Here is a 19,425-nt window from a genome sequence, read left to right on the forward strand (position 1 = left end):
AAAATCATGAGAGATCTAGAACGGGTAGAAGTGAATCGGTTATTTACTCTTTCAGATAATAGAATGACTAGGGGGCACTCCATGAAGTTAGCATGGGGCACATTTAAAACTAATCTGAGAAAGTTCTTTTTCACTCAACGCACAATTAAACTCTGGAATTTGTTGCCAGAGGATGTGGTTAGTGCAGTTAGTGTAGCTGGGTTTAAAAAAGGTTTGGATAAGTTCTTGGAGGAGAAGTCCATTACCTGCTATTAATCAAGTTGACTTAGAAAATAGCCACTGCTATTACTAGCAACGGTAACATGGAATAGACTTAGGGCCAGATTTTAAAAACTATGCGCGGGCGTAGATTTGTTCACGCAACCCAGCGCACACAAATCTACGCCCGATTTTATAACATGCGCGTGCAGCCGCATGCATGTTATAAAATCCAGGGTCGGCGCGCGCAAGGTGCACACTTGTGCACCTTGCGCGCGCCGAGCCCTAGGGGAGCCCCAATGGCTTTCCCCGTTCCCTCCCCGTTCCCTCCGAGGCCGCTCCGAAATCAGAGCGGCCTTGGAGGGAACTTTTTTTTCAGTCCCCCCCACCTTCCCCCTCCCTTCCCCATCTAACCCACCCCCCAGCCCTACCTAAATCCCCTCCACCTTATTTTATTTCTTACGCCTGCCCGAGGTTTGCGTGCTGGCCGGCTGCCAGCACGCAAACCTCTGGCACGGCCGCAACGAAGGAGAATTCGGGACCATCCCTGGACCACCACCACGCCCCCAGACCCACCCCGGACCCATCCCTTCCCGCCCCTACGCCCCCTTCCCCTTTTCGAGGTCCCGGGACATGCGCGCGCCACTGAACCTATGCAAAATAGGCTCGGCGCACGCAGGGGCAGATTTTCTCAGGTTACGCGTGCAGCCTTTGAAAATCTGCCCCTTAGTTTTTGGGTACTTGCCAGGTTCTTATGGCCTGGATTGGCCACTGTTGGAAACAGGATGCTGGGCTTGATGGACCCTTGGTCTGACCCAGTATGGCATTTTCTTATGTTCTGCTAGCTGCATTGTACAAATCAACTCCTTTCCATCACTTATAAGGACTAAAATTCTTTAATGATGTCAATTTTACAACGGATACTCCTGAATGTGTCTGTAACACCACCCCCCCTAACCCCAACCCACCTCCTGAAAACTGACCCCGAATCAAAGTGCCCCCTTACAATGGTCCATATATAGACTATCAAACTGAGCCTTATAAAGAGTCTCCCCCCCCCCCCCCCCCCGCCTCTGGAACGCATACTTTCCCTCTGATCATTGTTGTAACTTGGGCGTAGATTAGAATTAAAATGTTTGAGTGCTTTTAGAAAATTACCACCAAAGTGGTTACAATAAATAGGGGGAAAAAATTAACAGAACAATGCAAATAACAGAAAAAGATGATTACAGGGTGCAAAAATGACAGCTCCCAGGGTCCTGGTACTGGTCCATATTGTCCCTGGTCAGATTACATTTCTGACCTCACAGCGAGTTGCCCGCGTATTTTATTGCAATAGCTACAGTTTCTGCTTTCTCTCTCCCCTAGCATTATATAGTTATTCTGTCGGAAGTCTGATTTTTCTCTGTCAGCTTTATCTCTTCCGTCCCCTCTCCTCCCCCTCCCCCCCCCCAACATACTACCTGGGAGGGGAGGGGCTAAAGCAGGAAGCTCAGGGCTATGTTCTGCTGTCTGTGCAACAGAGTTGGGTGAGCCCAGGTCTCGGAGCAGCCCCTGCTGAGCTTTATACAGGTATGGAGAGGAGTCATTCCTGCCAAACTGCCCTCCCCCACAGCCCTACAAATAGGGTAGCTATCAGCTCCGCACCAGTAAGCACGTAAGCAAGAGAGAGTATTTGGGGTGCTCAAGCACCCACAGAGCTGGTACCCATGTCTGGGGTGCATTTAGCACTTCTCAGCAACTCTTTGCCCAAAACATATCTCATGTGTCGTTTCCTCTTGCTCCTTTGTACTTCCAGCTCAGTTGCAACTAGGGCTGGAATCTGGCCCCACAAGCTTTCATTCACAACTACCAGGGGATTTTGTCCACCATCTTATATCCCCTCCCCGCTGACTTTAGTGACCAATCATTATAGTGGCAGTCCTCAGCTGGGGGCCATGCACCAAGGTGCTTTCTGGAACCTGCAATCATGGATCCCAAATTCAGCCACTAGGTGTCTCTGTTGCAAGACGACTGTACCTGCTTCTTCCTAGGGCTGTGAATGCTGCCAATGCAGGGAGTAGAAGACCTGAGCTGGGAAATTGAGCCCAGGTACTTCTGTATGGCAGTGCGCAGAACTGGGCATCCATCACAGTATCTATTTTAAATACTAGTGGCAAGGGACCCTTGAATTGCAATGGGTGGGAATCATTAACTCCATCTCTCCTCCTCTCCCTCGCTGACTTCCCTGATCCTTTGTGCAGCAGTGCTGTGAAGATGGGAAACCTCAGGCAGAGTCAACACCGGGGCTGCCTCTCACCTAAGTTAGGGCCCAATGGCTGCCTCTACTGCCTGTGCTTGGTTCTTAATGTCCCCTCTCTTCTCTGCTCCCAGTCACCCCTCCCAATTCATCCTCTGTGGCATGCATTTCCACATGCATCCTAGGAAGGCATCATTCCGTGCCAGCTCTGCAACTGCATAATGCAGAGGGCCTGACAGACACCACTGTTTGTTTATATATAAGATAGCTAAAGTTTTATTTATTCTTCCTGCTCTTTTAGGCTTCCAGCTCAATTTGAACTGCCTTCTATAATAACATGAGCCTTGATCCATTACGATTCAGGGGTTTCCCCCATTTTTAAATACACATTACCCCTTCCAGAACATAGGATACATCTATCCTATGTGTGACCACTAGGTGTCACCATTATTTCTAGTTTTAATTTTGAGTTTTGTTATTGGAATTTCTACACTATTCGTATTAATCTGCATTCACAGAAACACGGATGACACCCGTACATAACCATGCACATAACCTGTAGCAGGGACACACACACACACACACTCACAATCATCCACAGCAGTGCAAGCCTAGCACAGGACAAGGGCATGCTTAGGCCCCATTTGACTGAAAGCTCTAATCAGCCTTGCCTTCTCAAGTTTACTCCCACCCCTGCATCATTCTCTGTTTTTATTACTTCAGTGTGACCCGACTGGAGTCGCTTTTGCCCTTGTTGCTTTTAAATACCAATACTGTTACCATAATTCTTTTCCCTTCTTTTCCTTATGCTCCTTTTTTCTCCACCAACCTCTCCCCGATCCCTTCTTATTTCCCACTATTAAATTTATGCATCAATGTTTTTAATGGTTTATTCTCTGTTTGATTTTTGTAAACCGTTATGATAGCTGCACCGAAAGACGGTATATAAAACTGAACGAACAAATAAAGAAAGACAGAAAGAAAGAAAAAAAAGTGTGACCTGATTGGAGTCGCTTTTGACCTTGTTGCTTTTTCAGCCAGGTCCTCCTTATTCGCTCATCCGGCCTGCCCGAACCCTGAAAAACAACTGGTCCTGTTCTCTATAAATTTAACAACAGCAGCAATTTTCAAAAGCCAGTTCAATGGAGAGTCAAATTGCAGTAATGGTTCACAATCTTCTGCAATTTGATTCCTTTCCATGGGCTAATGAGTTGTTGAGGACTTTTCTTCCCACTCGTAACTTGTGTTCCCTGCCAGGGAGATCCCTTGCCCTGCTTTCACATAAGCTGGCTCAACTTCGTGAGACACGAGAGAATATTTTGGAATACTCTGCCCATTAATTTACCGTTCAAGGCATATACTACAAAATTCAAATCAGAATTATTTGTTCTGGTTAGCTTTTGGCTAAGCCACAGCCGTTGCACAATCTGGTTGTGTGCTGATTCGGGCAGGATGCATTCTGGTCTTTGTGGCCTTTACCTGTTTTTAGTATTTATGCTATTGAAGGTTTGTTGTAATGCTGCGTATGTATGTTTGTGAGTTGCCCAGGGCCCTGTGCATACATTTTAATAAAAATAAAGACTTACCTGGGCAATTTACTGACAAGGATCGGCCCCTCCTCGAAGTGGCTAAAAGTACACAGATTAATTTCATCCACATTTAGAGGAGGTGCTCTTGGTTTGGGGAGGAGGGAGAAAAATAGCACATGGAGATTACATTTCCATTTCTGTGCACTTCACTTTCCATGAAAAGCCAAAGTACCCACTGAAAGCAGGTGCAAAATGTCTGCAAGTTTCAACATGAAGGCGTGCGCATACTTTTCCCCAGTGTAGCAGGCTCAAACATTTTCAAAACAATTATTCCTGTCATAAGCAGCAAAAGATCAACTGTTACCTGCAAGTTCTCAGTAATGAGATAGATTCAGGCGGTGGCGTTGGAAGCTGGGAACACAGTCAATAGCTTCACCTCTCCGGCTCTCCATCACACACACACAAGCTGCAGCAAACTGGTTTCAGCTCCGCAGGCATTTGTGCTTCTGCATGTTGCACACTGTGGACTGTTAGAGAAGATGCAACTTTAATCTAAAAAAGTCATAGAAATATCCTCCTAGAAAAACACCATGGGGCCCCATATGCTGAGCAACACACCGAAATCGGCTTGTCCAAAGCGTAGCACACTTATTTGGCAGGAGTTTAGCAGGCAGCGTAATAAATGAATGAGTTAGGGAGAAGGCACATGCTCGGAGTGCTGCATTATGAGGATCATACCCGCTGAGCATGCGCCCTTTACATGCCATTTGGTTTCTCCTGCACTAATCCCACTGCTGCTCCTTGTGACCATGGGCAAGTCACTTCACCCCTCCATTGCCTCCCATACAAACTTAGCTTGTGAGCCTTCCAAGAACAGGGAAACACCTCCAATACCTGGAGTTAATCCGCTTTGAAGTGGCTGAAAGGCGGAATATCAAGCAATAAAACAAAATAAATAAGCATTTCCAAGTTTCCAGGGCCAAGTCGAAGGGAACCCCTCCCCCTCCTCAGCACCACCCAGGCCGGAGAACTGCCTCAGTCTTTGCCTCCCCCCGCCTCACACACCCACACATTGTGATCATGTCCTCTCTTTCAATCTGCATACCATATCCTGCTTTGACAGCACACTCGTGCTGCCGCATGTCATGTTTGTCAGAGCAAAGCTGGAGGGGAAGTGGGGGAGGAGGAAGAATTCAGTTACCCAAGTCTGAGGTGTGTAGGATGGAAGGGAAAGGCTCAGGACACTGCTTTCACCCTCCCCCCCCCCCCCCCCCCCACTTAACTGATAGTGTGCTGAAATCTGAGTGTTAGCAGATAACTGCATATCCTTAAGTGGCAGTAAACCTGCTGCAAGCTTGTAATGGGTACCATGGCATTTACATCTTTTGCACATGCTGCCATGCTAAATAGAAAAGCACACATGTGAAAAGCACCTTAGAGGCCCGATTTTAAAAATGCACTCAACAGACAAGATAAGCTGCTGAGTTTAGCTGGTTATCATTCAGCTGAACATTCCCCTAAATCTAGCTAGCGAAATTTGACCGACTAGATTTAATCTGGCTGGCTTCCCCAGCTAGATTTAGCCGGTTAATGTCTAATTTTGTGAATCTTGTCATGAAAGTAGTCAGCCATAATCTGGGCAGAGAGTGAAGGGAGGTAAGGGAGGCGAGGGAAGTTTGAAGAAGGAATTAAGTGTGGCAAAGAGACAACGAGGGTTGGATGCAAGAGAGTTTGTCAGATGGATGTAGTAGTCTTGCTTGGCCAGTGCAATAGCAGACTGGAAGGAGGTCACAGCATGAATTTGAAATGTTTTAAGTCTGCATGGGCACAAGATTTTAGACAGAGACATTCTGCAGAGTGGGCACAGGAGCGTAGGAAGCAAATTCTAGAGGTGAGCCAAGGCTGGGGTTTGGTGCGCCTTACAGGATGGGTAAGGAGAGGGGCGAGAGAGTGTCTAAAGCAGAAGAGATTATAATGTTGTAAGAAGAAACTGCTTTGTCAACTGACTCAAGACAATGTAGTGGAGGAAAGGAGAGATGAAACAGTAGTGTAGAGGATACAAGGGTCGACAGCTTGGAGATTCCTGAAGGTGTAGGTGGTGACTGGACGAGGCTATGAGGGAGGGTGGTTTAGTGCGAAGGTTATCAGATGATGGTCTGAGATCAGAAGAACTGAGGTAGAGAAATCTGAGAGACAGCAGATGGAGGAAAGGACTTGATCAAGGCAGTGGCCATGCTTGTGAGTCGGGGCAGTAGAGCAGAGTTGGAGATCAAATAAGGAGGTTAAGGAAAAGAGTGTTGAGAATTAAGAGTCATCAACATGGTGTTATGGCTTTGAGGTGTTTGAGTGGATTCCCGGGTACTGTGGAGATGACCACGCCCACGGCGAGGAGTCCCGTGAGGAACCACAGTACTAGGCTAGACTCGGGACGCACAAACACAGAGATTCGTCTTTTATTATACAGCTGATGTATACCACCAGAGGTGGCAGTAGTGAGGTGATCCAGAGGTAGCAGTCCAGGGACCCTCGGCAGAGGGGACCTGTCTCACAGAGATAGTAAAGAGATCCGGATGCAGGTTCCCAGTGCAGCAGAGCTGTAGATGAGACAGACTGACAATGTTAGATTACTCACTAAGTTGGTAGCTGTATAGGTGGAGATCCCAGCAGCCAGAAGTAGTTGAACACAGGCACCGAGCCCGGGACAGCAGGTCCTCGAGGAGCGAGTACCTGATCCCAGATAGGCACCTGGAAGAAAGTAAGGGGCCCCCGAGGAGCAGGTACCCAGGTTAGAGAAATACCCCGAAGGGCAGAGAGAGCTTCCAGCTGCAGCAAGGAAGCGGCAGAGTAGCTCAGACCGGAGGCTTTCCATCCATTCACGATCCTTGCTAACTCGATTAGCTAGCAAACAAGGGCAGGCTAAATACCCGGATGGCGTGACGTCACTCGAGGGGGAAGCCCCCGAGGTTCCTGCCATGATGTGGATAAAGACATGGGTGGCATGCGCACCCTAGGAGGCCCTTAGGGGAAACATGGCATGAGGCTTTGCCATTGCCATTCTGGGGCGCCGGAGAGAGCGGCATGCAGATGCGGCGGTAGCCATCTTCCCAAGGCTAGCGGGGAGAGCAGAGAGAAAGTTGAGGCACAAAGGTTGAAGCCATCTGAGACCGACGGACGCAACACATGGAAGTTAAAGTTGCCAAGAATAAGGTAAGGGGAAGATACATCAAGGAAAACGGAAAGCCAAGAATCAGTCAATGAGAAAGGAGAAGGAGGGAGATTTATCAGGGGGTCGATTGAGGACAGCCATCTGGAGAGTAGATGGAGTGGGCCTCAAAGGTGGAAAAAGCCCCTCAGGATACCTCTCCCATACCTTCCATCCCAGTGGACATTGTCCAAGTGAACAAGTCTCCAAAAGAGATGGACACTGCTGAATAGATCACTGGAGTTACCCAAGGAAACTGTGATCAGGATAGAAAGGATCCAGGATCTTCAACCATACTGGAGGTTGGTGTCTCTCTCTGTCACTCTTGCCATGGGACAGGTTTGTTGGAGGAAAATCCTTGGCTTGTTTCTTAGTCAAATTTTTTTTTATTTAATAGTAAAAATCACAATAGTAACACAGGTCCAGTTTTGGGATTCTTCACACACCATATCAATGAAAATACATTTCAACTGATTAACACCACCAAAACAATAACTACCCCTGGTGTCAGCATGATAAATAACACATACATTACTCTAAATAAAGTACTATCCACAAGATATGAAAAGAACAACAAAGATCATCTTAAGTCATTTAAAAGCTGACTCCTCGATCTGTAGGGAAAGAGTCTATATATGCAGACCAAATACACAAGTATTCAGCCTTCTATCTGGGAGAAGCCAATTTAATTTCAATCTTCTCAAAAACTGCCAAGTTGTGAACTATATTTCTCCAAAAAGTAAAACTTAGAAAGTTTGGATTCCTCCAAAAGTAAAGGATGGTCTTTCTCCCTATGAAAATCCTTTTCGTAACCAAAGTTTAACACATTTATTTCCAGAAGGAAAAGAAGAAAACTCATCAAATACCAATGCTGGAACACAGAGAATGTCAAATAGCTGTAATTCTGTTCACATAAGATACCACCTTCCGCCAAAAGATCTGAATGATTGAACAAGATCAAAAGTGGTGCCCCAGTTCCAGGAGCCAAGGAACCTTCAAGCAAGAATCTGTAACCGCAATCCCACAAAGATAAGCTCAATGCTGAGAAATATAGAAACGAAAAAAGAATTTGTATTGCATTTCCCACAAGGACATGCTTTTTGAAAATACATTGACTTGTTTAAAACACTCTGGGGCGGATTTTAAAACCCCCGCGCGCGCCGGCGCACCTATTTTGCATAGGCCGCCGGCGCGCACAGAGCCCCGGGATGCGCGGAAGTCCCGGGGCTTCCTGAAAGGGGCGTGTCAGGGGGGGGCATGTCGGGGGGGCATCGCCGAATGAAGCGGCATTTGGGGGGTGGGCCCGGGGGCGTGGCGCCAGCCCGGGGGCGTTCCGGGGGTGTGGCCGCACCCTCCAGAACAGCCCCCGGGTCGGGTCTTGGCGCGCCAGCAGCCCGCTGGCAGGCGTAAATCCATGGATAAAGGTAGGGGGGGTGGGTTAGGTAGGGGAAGGGAGGGGAAGGTGAGGGGAGGGGAGGGCGAAAGAAAGTTCCCTCCGAGGCCGCTCCGATTTCGGAGCGGCCTCGGAGGGAACGGAGGCAAGCTGCGCGGCTCGGCGCACGCAGGCTGCCCAAAATCGGCAGCCTTGCGCGCGCCAATCCCAGATTTTATAAGACTCGGCTACACGCGTATCTTATAAAATCCAGCGTACTTTTGTTTGCGCCTGGTGCGCCAACAAAAGTACGCAATCGCGTATTGTTTTAAGATCTACCTCTATACAAACTGTTTTAAAGAAAGTGTGATCTGTAATCCTATTTCCACTTATTCAATAAAGATTGATAATCAAATTCATCATCCAACTTAGTCAAAAACTTTCAGAGAAAGGAAAGAGAAAAAATGATGAATCCTGGACATCAAAACAGTCCAGGTAGGGGAAGGGAGGGGAAGGTGAGGGGAGGGCGAAAGAAAGTTCCCTCCGAGGCCACTCCGATTTCTGCAGTTCCTGCAGTTAGTATAGCTGTGTTTAAAAAAGGATTGGATAAGTTCTTGGAGGAGAAGTCCATTACCTGCTATTAAGTTCACTTAGGAGTAGATTTTCAGACGAGCGCGAACAGCCTTCTTTTGTTTGCGCTCCAGGCGCAAACAAAAGTACGCTGGATTTTAGTAGATACGCGCGTAGTCGCGCGTATCGGCTAAAATCCTGGATCAGCGCGCGCAAGGCTATCGATTTCGTATAGCCTGCGAGCGCCGAGCCGCGCAGCCTACCCCCGATCCCTCCTAGGCCGCTCCGAAATCGGAGCGGCCTAGAAGGGAACTTTCCTTTGCCCTCCCCTCACCTTCCCCTCCCTTCCCCTACCTAACCCACCCGCCCGGCCCTGTCTAAACCCCCATCCTACCTTTGTCGGGGGATTTACGCCTCCCGGAGGGAGGCATAAATCCCCGCACACCAGCGGGCCTCCTGCGCGCCGGGCCGCGACCTGGGGGCGGGTACGGAGGGCGCGGCCACGCCCCCGGGCCATAGCCACGCCCCCGTACCCGCCCCCAAAACGCTGCCGACACGCCCCCGCAACGCCGCGCGCTCCAGCCCCGCCCCCCGACACGCCTCCCGACACGCCCACTCCGAAAACCCCGGGACTTACGCGAGTCCCGGGGTTCTGCGCGCGCCGGTGAGCCTATGTAAAATAGGCTCACCGGCGCGCAGGGCCCTGCTCGCGTAAATCCGCCCGGTTTTGGGCGGATTTATGCGAGCAGGGCTCTGAAAATCCGCCCCTTAGAGAATAGCCACTGCCATTAGCAATGGTTACATGGAATAGACTTAGTTTTTGGGTACTTGCCAGGTTCTTATGGCCTGGATTGGCCACTGTTGGAAACAGGATGCTGGGCTTGATGGACCCTTGGTCTGACCCAGTATGGCATTTTCTTATGTTCTTATGTTCATGATAGGAGACCACCTAGTATCGGTCAGGTTAATGATGTCCAAGCTATGAATGTAGTGTCTCAATGCAAGTATTCAAAAAAATCAGTCTGTCGTAGCTGGAATTCCTCTTGAAACTTAGGAAAGGTGAAAATTGATCCATCAGAATCTAGCATCTGGGACTTTTTGCGATCATCCATGCTGAGCGTTCATTGGATTTGTACATTACTCTAGAGGAATCTACTGTGTTATCCTCTTTTACTTCGTCATATGTCAACTCTGTGATGATTCAAGCCTAATTGAGTGGCTTGTAAGCCCCTGAGGCAGCTCTTTGAGCGAAACTCGGCCAGAGTCGGGCAAGCTTCAATAAAATCTGTTTTACACCGATCCATCCACGTGTTTTCTTTGCTTTCAACCACCTTGGATCGGCTACCAGTTTGTTTTCTTGGACCATCCCTTATAATATTATATACAACAGTTTCCATTTATATGACACTTTTTAGACAAACATAATTTCATGACACAGTAATTCAATCTACTAGCAAACCAGAGGTTAAAGGTTAAATGAACAAAACGTATTTTGACAATTTATGTATGTTTCCTTAAATATATATATAAATTTTTGGGGATTACACCCACACTGACCCCCAGGCAGCTCCCATTCATTCTCACACCGCTCCCTCCCTACCCCCCAGGCATGCACACATTCATTCTCACACCCACACAGAGACCCCCCAAGGCAGGCAGGCATCAATTTATTCTCACACAGACAGGCACCTATTCTCACACAGACAGACCCCAGGAAGACATCCATTCGTTCTCATACACAGACACAGCCTCAGGCAGGCACCCATGCATTCACACACATACACCCCCAGGCAGACTCCTATTCATACACATGCACACACTAAAGGCAGATCCCCCTCTCTTTCTTTTGCCAGCAACCTCAGAGCCTCTCTCATTCCTCTGCTACTGCTGTCACTGCTGCCATGTGGATATTTGCGGAGGTGCTGATTGCTGCTACTGGCACTGAAGCCCGTTCTGCTACCTCCTATTAGGAAAACAGAAAAAGCCAAGCTGCTTCAGATCCCTACACAGAACCTCCATACTAGCAGAATACGTCAACTCAGTCACAGATGCAAAATACAAACAGACCCTCACAAAAATGCAGAATAAAGTAACCATAAACTAAAGTATTATTACAAACATTCAGACAAAAATTGAACTGTTAACCGCAACAGGCCAGACTATTATGCAGTGCAACAACGGAAAAACAGAAATATTACAATACCTGAAAAACATCAAAATCAGTAAATATAAAGGATCTATAGAAATAAAACCATACTATACAATAAAACAACTGTAAATCCTTCAGCGTGCGTACTCCTTTGCCAGTTTTCCATGTTCTTGTCCTCCCCTGCCATAACACCACCCCACAATTGCATCCACAGTTATACCCCAGTCACTCACCATTCATAACTCCCCCCCCCCCCATTCCAGGAACCTCCATTTAAGACCAGGTAAGTTTAAAACCAATGGTAATCAACCCAGCTTGCACATCGTTTGGAAGTAGCGCATAATAGGCTTGCCAACAAGCACAATACAATTTGTCTGGCTTCCGCGTGCCACTGAGAAAGTCCATAAATTCCATTTGTTGCAGTAATACCATTCTATTTGTCCAGGCTGCTAAAGTAGGCGTCGCCACTGGATCAGTCCATTCCGCCAGTATGGTCCGACATGCGAGCATAATAGCAAAACGCTCAAACTTCCGTTTAGAACCACTACCAGGTGCACCTCCCGGATGGAGGCTAGCCAACAAAATATGCCCGGCAACAGGTATAGGCACATCTGTACATTTATTGATCGTCTGAAACACAGAGTCCCAGAAGGTTGTCAGTTTAGAACAGGTAAACAATCGGTGGTATAACATCCCATCCGCTGCGCCACATTTGCTGCACAAAGAAGAAGGAGCCAACTTCATTTTATACCTTCGCACGTCGTCATAATAAAAACAGTGGAGGATTTTAAATTGGACTTCCCGTAATCCCAAGTCAGGTAACCACATATAAAGCGCCTTAAAGCAGGATTTCAAATACGCTGGGGTGATCTTTATATCCATCATAGTCGACCAGCGGGTTGCCAAGGAGTCCAAACAGGTAGCTTTACGAAACTGTTGCCCTAGCTTTTTCCATCCGGTGACTGCATTAGCCACACAAGCAGCATCAAATAGTTTTGTGGCAAAGGTTGATTCAGCCGCTAACACCCCAGAGCTTCAGGAGAAGGATTGCAAGTAGTGACGAACCTGTAGGTAGGCGAAAAATTGTTTTGCTGGTATGTTTTGCATGCCAGCTATGGTCCAGGGACTGTGTTTCTGATTTCTGTGTTTGTAACCTGTGCTCCTTGCAATAATAAAAATTATTTTGAAAAAAAACAAAACATACTAATAAAAAGAATATTTCAAAACAGCTGACAAATAGAACATCATCTAATAACTGAAAACTCATAAATTTTCCAGACCAATAAAATATTTCAAACACTATGCAATACTTACAACTTAAAAAGGATAAAAAAAAAAATCCCTGGTTGTTCATACCTGGAATCTTTTGATTTCCAGATGCCCTGAGATTGTTGTGGATTAGCAGGGGAGAGGTGAGGGGTTGATTCCTCCCAATCTCTCTCTCTCATATAAACACACATGCTCAATCACAGAACATGCTCTCTCACACACACAGACACAAACATGCTCTCACACACAGCAACACACACACATATAATCTCACAGATACACACACGAACATGCTGTCTCAGACATGCAGTCATACACAGTCATGCATGCTCTCACACACAGCAACACACACACACATACACACATATAATCTCACAGATACACACACGGACATGCTGCTCAGACATGCAGTCATACACACAGTCATGCATGCTCTCTCACACACACATGCTCTCACAGACAGATATGCTCTTTCACCCTCACAGAGACATACATACACACACATGCTTTCACTCATTCACTTCCTCCCCCCTCCCCAGTAGAAGTACAGCAGCAGCCTCCTCTTTCAGCCCCCATGGCAAAGGACCTCTTCACTTTTCTTGAGGCCATGGGGGCTGATGCTGCTCTGTTTTCTGCAGGGGGGGGGGGGGGAGGGAGGTGACGCTGTTGATTTTTTCTCTGGCCCTTGATGCCTCTTCCTGCGGCAGCCCGGGGAATGCACTTGCGTGGAGGTGGAGGCTGAGGCGGGAGAGGTGTTACTGCTGCTTCTTGGCCGCCGCGCAAACTTGGAGCCAATGCCTGCAACGGCCAGCGCTCTTCTTTTTCCTGCATGGCCTCCTCTTCTTCCCGCCCACGCGGAACCACCACTTCCTCTTCTGGGCCGTGCGGACAGGAAGAAGGAGAAGTTATGCCATCGCCGCCCCCCCCCCCCCCAGACTGGTGGCGCACCGGCCCCGCACGCAGGTCCTCTTCAGCAGCCCCGCAGATCTCTCTTCACGCTGCGGCAGGATGGGCTCTTCAGGCACAACAGAACGAGCTGTGATGCAGCCCACAGGCCTCACATCAAGCGCAGCCTCATCAACTTCGTAGATCTTTTTTTGGGGGCCGCAGCAACCCTTCTTATTTTATTTAGTAGGAATTCTTGTTTAAAAAAAAAACAAAACAAAACACGTGATGGGAGTGACCGGCCCACCGGGGAAAGCCCGATCTCCCGCTAGGCCAATCCGCCCCTGTGCTCCTCCTTCCTGCCCACGCGGCTCCGGCAACGTTTTTCTTCCGGGGCTGCGCAGGCAGGAAGGAGGAGGCGTGAACATGACCCTTTTCTTCGGGCCGTGATGAGGTAAGCTCCACCATGGCACCGCCGATCTTCCTGCTGTAGCTCCCTGCTGCTATGGGGACCAGGCGACACACTAATGTGTCGCGAGACACACACTTTGGAAAGCTCTGCACTAGAGGATAACTACCTCTTGGAGAAAAGTAAAATCTGAATAACGAGACGTCAAGAGTCCATATTTTGTAGAAACCTAGTGGCAGCTTCAACTGACTCAAAAACAAGAGATTTACCTTGAAAGATTATTGGAATCATTCTTTTTTGGAAGAGCTGTGTGCACACCGGTGCAAATGCTCTTCTCTTTGCTGAGACCTCTGCTTTATTTATTTATTTATTTATTAACTTTTTATTTACCGACATTCGTGGAGCACATCATGCCGGTTTACAATGAACTCAGGCGGGAAATACAGTAAACAATATAACATTAATAACAGAAACAAAAACAAAAATACAAATGAACCAAAGGAGCAATAACAAAAGGGAGGATAGGGGAAGGAGAGGTGGGGGAGGATAGGCAGGGGGGGCAGGAGTGGTGTGGGAAGGGGGGATGGGGAGCGGAAGGGGAAAAAGGCATAGATGAAGTAAAAAAACAAAAAATAAAATAGAATAGAGGGAGACTATGTACCGTTGAAGTATGTACAGGTACTATTAACTTAAGTAGTACTACGGAAGTGTTGAAAAACCGGCCGTATTAACTGGGCGACGGTATTCACTAGGATATAGTTTATTTAAAGGGAATACTGGAGGTGTAAAGGGGGAAAGAGGAATCCTAGGGGAGTGGGTGGCGGCCGGGTGGCTCAGGGATTGAAGGGTGTCAAGGGGGGGAGAGGGGAAGGGGATAGGTCGGGCGGAGGGGGGAGTGAGGGTGGATGGCCGAGCAGGGAGGAGCTGAGAGGCGGGGGGAGCAGGGGGTGTTAGGTCGGGCAGGGAGGAGCTGAGGGGGGAGAAATTAAGTTTGGTTTGTGTCGGGGTAGGCCTGTCGGAAAAACCATGTCTTGACTCCTTTCTTGAAATTGTGGAGGGATGTCTCTTGGCGTAGGAGGGTGGGGAGGGAGTTCCAGAGGGTGGGGCCAGCGACGGAGAAAGCTCTCCCTCTGGTATGAGTTGAATGTGCTGATTTGAGGGATGGGGTGTGGAGAGTGCCTGTATGGGTTGTTCTTGTGGGGCGGTCTTGAAAGATTAAAATTTTATGACCCTCATAAGTAAGAGTGAAGCTTTCCTATAAATTTGGAGAATTTCAACTTTATGGGCAAAGTTCAGGATTTTTGCAATGACCAACCTGGGCTCGATTCCAAGGGGCCCTGCGTCCTCTGAACTCTTCATATCTAATACTAGCCACCTTTCCAAGATAGTATGAAGGGAGGAATCTGAAAGAGATTCTGGAAACCCCACAAACCTCAAGTTGCTTTTGCTGAGAGCAATTTTCCAGGTCTTCAACTTTGGAGAGGAGATTATTCTTCACATTCAAGCTTTCAGTGTACACAGACTCCAACTTAGAATCCCAGTCCTCTATAGGAGAAATCCTCCCCTGCATCTCTCAAAGTTGTGTTTGAAAATCATCAAAATGAGAGGTAAGTGTTGTAATTGCTGTGAAATAGATCTTAGCTTCTTTTCCAAAATCATAGCTACCATCTGCCATTTGGGAGTCTGAGCCTGAATTTGCTGCATCATCATCAATGCTGTCGGCTATTTTAGGTTCAGTAAGTCTGGTCTTGTCTGTCTTTCCACTGATTTTTAGACGCTATCATGTGAGGAAAAAACAAGTAAAACCACTTGAAAACATTCCTGAGATATCCATTTTTGCAGTACTGTCAAGTTTTCTGAGAAAAAAAAGCCACCACTGCCAGGATGGAGGAGGATTAAAGGAGGAGGCCCAAGGCGAGATCAGAATCATATCTGCTCTTTCACCTAGTGTCATGCAAGCTCATGTTTCTTATTTTTAAAATATTTTTATTTATAGCAATGTATTACAAAGAACATCACACAAAAAAAAAAAAAAAACCAGCTCGTGGGGACAACAGCCTTTCATTCTGCCTGGAACCTTGGAGAACTCGTGGGAGGAGAGCCGCTGACAAGCAATATCTGAAGAAGGCTGACACTGAGCTATCAGGGCATCAGGAGCCTTTAAGAAGCAGCATTCTGCTGAGAGAGTCGGGACCTCTGAGGCCTCTTGGGAGGAGAAGCCGCTGACAGCCGACACCTGAGGCAGCCCAACAGGACGTCAGGAGCCTTTAAAAAACAGTGACCTATGGCACCCTGCCACTAGCGTGCCTGAGCTATGGGCCAAAGGCCCATGCCCCTTATACCAGATTGAATTTGGAGAATGGGGAGGAAGAGAAAACACTGATTTCAACTCTGCTACAAGGGCCATGGACTTACATGCTAGTTCACTATTGCAAGTAAATTTGAGTATGAAATTAGCTGAAACCTCTCTAAATCCAGGGCTGTGCTCCCTACCCCCCATGTCTGAATCTCCCCAGGGGAATACAGAAGAGGGTCCCAAATGTGATGGACTTGCTACCAGTATATCCTCTCTGAGGAAGGTGTCTGGGACTGCTCAGGAGGATTTGTTGAAAACTAATCCTTCATTGGAAATGACTCTACCTACATAGTAACAGCAGAAAAAGACCAAATGGTCCATTCCAGTTTGCCCCGCACATTTCTAATGGTAGTAACTGCCACTCCGTGCAGGTTACCCCCAAGCCTTATGTTAAGGCTAGTAATATTAACAGTCAAAACCTGGCACTGTCAAACCCATAACAAAATTACCTAACATTTTTTACAGGGTGAGCAGCCTTCTAGATAATTCAAAGAATGATGCTTGAACATGTTTTGCTTTTGGACTTGGCCGTAGAAGCAGTCCTGTGCTTTTTCCCCTAATATCAGTGTATCAGTACCCCGAACCATAGAAGTCATGGCCCAGTGTTGGCTGTCATCGGAATCCTGTTCCCCCTTTTTTCCCCTCTGCCATCGAAGTGATGCAGTTAGCTTTCATGATTTTGATGTAATTGATTGAGGGTAGTAATCCCCATGCCTTCTGTTAAGGGAAGTAGCTGCTGCTCCATGCAGGTTACCCCATGCACACTTTCCTTCCTACCTGAGGCTTTTGATGGTGTTTACCTTTGACAATGGGAGACCCTGTTTCAGGCAGGGCCCAGAGTTCAATTCCAGACCTTGTTCAGCCTGGTGTTCCTGGGACGGGTACTTCTACTGAGCCTGCTGATGTCTCTCTCAGAGATATATTGAGGATGGTTTCACATATAGAAACCACCTTATCAAGCTCTGTTAATCAATTATGTATGTACTCTATTGGTGCAACTAACTTGTCAGACTTGGATTCCAGAATTGACTGTACTGAAGCAGGTGTAACTGCCCATTCTGGAGCAGTACCCAGTCTATAGTCATCCAAGGCTGCTGGCATCAAGGTGTAGGGAAAATACATTGAGGTCTAAAAATCTTTGCTTAGTGAATTTCCACAAAACCTGTTTGCTGTCAGGAACTGAATTGTTTAAGAACTATGTAACTGAGGTTTTATAATTCTCTTCTGATAAATCTTTCTTGCTATCAGATAGTTTTTATTTGCCAGATAAGAAGAGGATACCACCAGTGTATTGGCTCCCTTCTCTAGTCTGTACCTTTCTCTTTTTCTTCACTCATCATATGATAATATACCAACTAGATCTGTTTTGGTAGTTTCTTTTGCTTTAAATGCTGAGAAATGTGGTTAGTGCAGTTAGTGTAGCTGGGTTCAAAAAAGGTTTGGATAAGTTCTTGGAGGAGAAGTCCATTAATGGCTATTAATCAAGTTTCCTTAGGGAATAGCCACTGCTATTAATTGCATCAGTGGCACGGGATCTTCTTGGTGTTTGGGTACTTGCCAGGTTCTTGTGGCCTGGTTTGGCCTCTGTTGGAAACAGGATGCTGGGCTTGATGGACCCTTGGTCTGACCCAGCATGGCAATTTCTTATGTTCTTATGAAAGTGTTTTTCCATCAGTATTTTAAATACAAAGAGTTTATTTTGTGGCAAAGAATTCAGGATTTTCCTGATGTGTCTAGAAAAACAAACAATCTAAGAGGAAATTATTTCTTTGATTAAAACCTCAATTTTGGTCACAAGAAGCCTCTTTTTTTTGTTTTTCCTAAAATTTCTCTACAAGTGTGTAGTAGGATATCAAGGTAATAGGTTTATTTTTGAGGACCCAATGCATCTTGAAACCTTTACAGTGGATAAGACTTCCCGATTGGGGTGTTGAAGATTCGATTAGGTGGAGATGGTTACTGTTGGGTAGATATTTCTTTTCTTTTTTTTTTTTTTAACTTGATTGCTGTCTCCTTTAGTAATGGGACTTGTTCAAAGCTGATGTTTATTAAGAGCCAATTCTTGATAACTTTGTAATCTCTGATTTTCTTGGCTTTGTATCCTAAAAATGATTTACGACATAAAGAGTAAATATAAAACAAAGCCCAGCTCATACAATGGTAAAGCCAAGAAACATCTGCTGAAAACTAACACTATTATATCACATTACACTATTTTTCAAAATGAATACAAACAGCCACCGTAGTGACTCGCATATAATGCCAAACAGGATGGAAAAGTTAGCCAATAAAATAGCAAAAATTGTACAAAGCTTTTAGACAAAGAAGTAGCCCAAGACAAAGATTCTAGAAATTCTCCTTGAAATGGCAATTTCACATCAACAATATGTTCTACAGTGGTCAACATTTCTTTCCAAAAGTCAGAAAGCGCAGTATATAGTCCCAGTTTGTGTGTCAATGACCCGTTTTCAACATGGCACTTGGAACCTAAGTCCCAATTTGAGATTCCTACTATAAAAGCTCTAACAATATAGCCATGATATCATATATTTTTGTTTCAGGCACAAGAATAATCTTGGTTTATTACACGTTACACAAGCGGATGCAAATCATAGACAGAATGTGTAACATGGGGATTTGGTTGTGAACTTTTGAAACATCCTAAATCGCCATGGTTACACATTCTGTCTGCGATATATTTTGGTGTCAATATTTTATTCATTGGAAAGAAATGTAATGTGCTAAAGCAAAGGTAGAACATTACATTTTTTAGCAATATGGAAAGCTTTAGCTACAATTTGTCAAACCTTCCATCCAATTCACTATGGGGTAGATTTTCAGACGAGCGCGAACAGCCTACTTTTGTTTGCGCTCCAGGCGCAAACAAAAGTACGCTGGATTTTAGTAGATACGCGCGTAGTCGCGCGTATCTACTAAAATCCTGGATCGGCGCGCGCAAGGCTATCGATTTTGTATAGCCTGCGCGCGCCGAGCCGCGCTGCCTCCCCCCGTTCCCTCCAAGGCCGCTCCGAAATCGGAGCGGCCTTGGAGGGAACTTTCCTTTGCCCTCCCCTCACCTTCCCCTCCCTTCCCCTACCTAACCCACCCGCCCGGCCCTGTCTACACCCCCCCCCTTACCTTTGTCGGGGGATTTACGCCTCCCGGAGGGAGACGTAAATCCCCGCGCGCCAGCGGGCCTGCTGCGCGCCGGGTCGCGACCTGGGGGCGGGTACGGAGGGCGCGGCCA

General features: G+C 46.8%; 1 protein-coding gene across 7 annotated transcripts in view; it reads right to left on the reverse strand.

The window, feature by feature from the left end:
• The window catches only part of LOC115076462 (beta-1,3-galactosyltransferase 5-like), a 115,610-nt gene that overhangs the window by 12,058 nt on the left and 84,127 nt on the right, over positions 1-19,425 (reverse strand). For 5 of the 7 annotated variants that reach the window (XM_029577955.1, XM_029577954.1, XM_029577956.1 and 2 more), the window contains one exon: positions 4,331-4,493. The gene's annotated coding sequence lies outside the window, so the exon portion shown is untranslated. The other 2 variants (XM_029577957.1, XM_029577961.1) reach the window with 2 other exon arrangements.

The sequence above is a fragment of the Rhinatrema bivittatum genome, chromosome 15, assembly GCF_901001135.1.
Source record: "Rhinatrema bivittatum chromosome 15, aRhiBiv1.1, whole genome shotgun sequence".
In the NCBI taxonomy this organism is placed as follows: Eukaryota; Metazoa; Chordata; class Amphibia; order Gymnophiona; family Rhinatrematidae; genus Rhinatrema; species Rhinatrema bivittatum.